The sequence below is a fragment of the Octopus bimaculoides genome, chromosome 22, assembly GCF_001194135.2.
Source record: "Octopus bimaculoides isolate UCB-OBI-ISO-001 chromosome 22, ASM119413v2, whole genome shotgun sequence".
NCBI classification, from domain to species: Eukaryota; Metazoa; Mollusca; class Cephalopoda; order Octopoda; family Octopodidae; genus Octopus; species Octopus bimaculoides.
This window is the reverse complement of record NC_069002.1, coordinates 30,456,436-30,460,363: the sequence shown is the minus strand read 5'-3', so window position 1 is coordinate 30,460,363 and position 3,928 is coordinate 30,456,436.

Genomic DNA, 3,928 nt, shown 5'->3' with positions numbered 1-3,928 from the left:
AAGGATAAATAGATAGATTGAGAGAGAGAGAGATGGATAAATAGATGGATAAATAGATGGATAGATTGATAGATAGACAGACAGACAGATGCGTAGATAGATAGATAGATAGATAGATAGATAGATAGATAGATAGATAGATAGATAGATAGATAGACAGACAGACCGGCAAATAGATCAACTATTATGCAGAAGACAAATATTTAGTTAATTTGTCAACAGCTTCCTGTTAATAACACTGACACAGCATACGGCAGATTTGCTCAAATGTTTGAGAAGCATGTACATATTCCAATAACAACAACCACAATGATTATAATAATAATAATAATAATAATCATAATAACAACAACAACAACACAGTGCGTGTGTGCGCGCGTCTGGTGTCATGATGCAATGTCTTAATTGTCAGTCTAAACTTCCCAAACTGGTTTCAATTACAGCCTGAACTGTTTTTTTTTCTCGTGGAAAAATGTCACGATATTCAAGACATCGCCGACTTATCTTGTCTGTAACTCCAAGAGCCTGGTACCTAATCAAAAGAAGCCGTTATGTGACTAAAATGTTAATTAGAGGATAAATGGTAAAAAAAAAAAAAGTTTCGGTGTTGAAAACATGGTTTCTTGCAAAACACAAAAGGTTTCTCATTTGCACCATAATGGCTATTACAAGATATTTTCATGTAAAATATTTAAATCTGTGGTTTGGAGATTTTAGCTAAAATACATAAGGGAAGGTCTTGGAGAAGTTTGGTGTTCTACTGGGTTGTGAGACAAACAGGCTGTTCTAGCTTCTTAAATTGTAAATTTGAGCCTTAATACTATTCCTCCTTCCCAGTTGCCTTGCGAAGTACCTGGTGACCCTGTCAGTGCTGGTGCCACATAAAAGGCACCTGTGCTAATGTCATGTAAAAAGCGCCCTGTACACTCTGTGAATTAATTAGCATTAGGAAGTGGATCCAGCCATAGAGATCATGCGAGCTGGCAGAAACGTTAGTACGCCAGGTGAAATGTCATTGCCTCACAGAGGCAATGACAAGCAACCAAGACCTTTGGAGATATGCTGTGATTGAGAAGACCTGGCAAGTCAAGTGAGATCGTAGTTGTGGCTGATGCCAGTGTCACATAACTGGGATCTATTTCAAAACGGGGGCACCAGTTTTCATTTATGTTTTATGTAGTGTTTTTGGTACCGAAAGACTTTCAAACTTCATATACTTATCTATTTTGTGTTATAGAACAGAAAAAAATTTTTGTATTCGAATTTATTGCATGTAAAAAATTGTCTTATTTCGATAATTTCTACTAATCACTGACGACTATTCAGTTGAAAACAGTTAGCACTGTAACGGTGTATATCATATTAATCCCCTAACCCTAACCCTAACTAGACTGTTAACCCTAAAACTAACCCTAACTCTAGAATCCGAACTCTAAAATTGTTACACACATAGATACGCACAGCGTAATTTATTATATAAACAATATATGCGTATAAATTACGATTAAACCGGATGAAATATGTCACAGGGAATAACATTTTTATGACCGCCCAGCAGTAACTCTATTGAGCTGAATAGACGTCAGTGATTGGTTGAAATTACAGAAATATGACAACTTTAACATGGAATAACTTGCGATGTACGTTTTTTTGTTAAGAAGACTAAGAGTAAAAGATGTTTTATATGACACATTCTACCAGTGTCCCAAGTTTCAAAGTGTTTCGTTAAGAAAATACTGGTGCCCCCGTTTTGAAATAGATCCCATAACTGGCCTGTTTAAAAGTACCTTTCAATCGTTGGGCAATATGCTGTACTTGAGGAGACCTATTGAGTCAAATGAAATCGTAGTCATGACTGATGCCAGTGCCACCTGACTGGCACTCGTGCTGGCGGCATGTAAAAAGCACCATTCGAGTGTGGTTGATGCCAGAGCCGCCTGACTGGCCCCCATGCTGATGGCACGTAAAAAGCACCTACTACACTCTGAGAGTGGTTGGTATTAGGAAGGGCAGCAGCTGTAGAAAAATTGCCAGATCAGATTGGAGCCTTGTGCAGCCTCCTGGCTTGCCAGTCCTCAGTCAAACCATCCAACCCATGCCAGCATGGAAAGTGGACATTATACAATGATGTTGATGATGTATGTATGTGTATATATGTGTGTGTTTGCACGTATATTTACATATATATATATACATACATGCATACACATGTACATTGATAATACAGGATAAAAATTAAAAAAATTCAATGGAATATAAAAATAAGGTAACTGATACTGCGTAGGTGGTGATGATAAAGAGTAGATAAAAAAATACTTAAATTTAAAATAGAGCAGAATGGAAATAACAATAAAGGTTTAAGATTAAATATAAAAATAAACATAAAAATATAAGTAACGGAAATGCAAATAAAGATAAAAGAGTAGAGAGGTAGAGGGGGTAAATAAAAACATAAATGGGTAAGATAAAAGACAGTGAAAAGGGTGTCAACATTAGGAGTGGGATGGAGAGGTGGGGAGGAGGTAGAAAAATAGAAGATTGTGATAATAAAACTTAAAAGGTTGATGGATTGATGAGAGATTCCTGAGGGACAGCAATTTATGTCATGGCTGGCAGGGAATGTATGTGTTGTCCACACATGCGTATACACTCAGACATGCATGTGTATCTCTATGTATGTGTGTGTGTATGTAGAGGTGTATGGTTTGGTGGTTAGAGTGTTGTACTTATGGTCGTAAAACGCTGGTTTTGAGTCTAAGGTCAGGGCAATATATTGTGCTCTTGAGCAAAATGCTTCCTCTCATGTTGCTCACCTGTCAAAAATAAGCAATCCTGTGATGGGACCAGTGAGTGGTTTAGCAATTAGGATGTTGAACTCTTGATTATAAGGTTGTGGTTTCAATTCCTTGAATGGACAATGTGTTGTATTCTTGAGCAAAATACTTCATTTCATGTTACTCCAGACGATTCAGCCGGCAAAAATGAGTGGTCATGTGACAGACTAGTGTCCTGTCAGTGAGGATGGGAATACATACATTACAGAATCCAAAAAAATCAGTCTTATGAGCCTAAGGCTCAGAAAGGACCTTTGACCCTTTTTGTTTTACTTATACATTTTTTTAAAGCTTGGTACTTCCTCTGTTAAACTCTCTTGCTGAACTGCTAAGTTACAGGGATGTAAACACACTGACACCAGTTGTCAAACAGTGGTGGGGGACAAACACACACAAACATGTACCTCATCTACAGCAAGACACTTGTTTCTGCCTCTGTCTCTCTGTCACACTCTAACATTTCCTCATCCTTCACGAGATCACCTCCTCCAATGGCCCCTCCCCTTTCAAAGATTCCTTGTCTTGCAAGTTACTTGGTGACTCTACCAGTGCTGGTGCCATGTAAAAAGCGTCCAGTCCATACTGTGAAGTGGTTGGCATTTAGAAGGGCATCCAGATGTAAAAACTATGCCAAAAATGACCCCACCTGTGCTGGTACCATGTAAAAAGCACTCAGTTCACTCTACAAGGTGGTTGGTATCAGGAAGAGCATTCAGCTGTAAAAACCATGCCAAAACAGACACAGTAGCCTGGTGTAGTCTTCTACCTGGCTGGCTCCTGTCAAACCATCCAACCTGTGCCAGCATGGAAGCTGGACATTAAGTGATGATGATGATTATGATGATGATAATAATAATATAGATGATAGATGCCTTTCAGTTTCTGTCTACCATATTCACTCACAGGGCTTTGGTTGGCCCAGGGCTGTAGTAGAAGATACTTGCCTAAGATGCCATGCAGTGGGACTGAACCTGGAACCATGTGGTTAGGAGGCAAGCTTCTTACCACACAGCCACATATGTGTATATATATATATATATGTGTATATATATATATATATGTGTATATATATATATATATATATGTATATATAT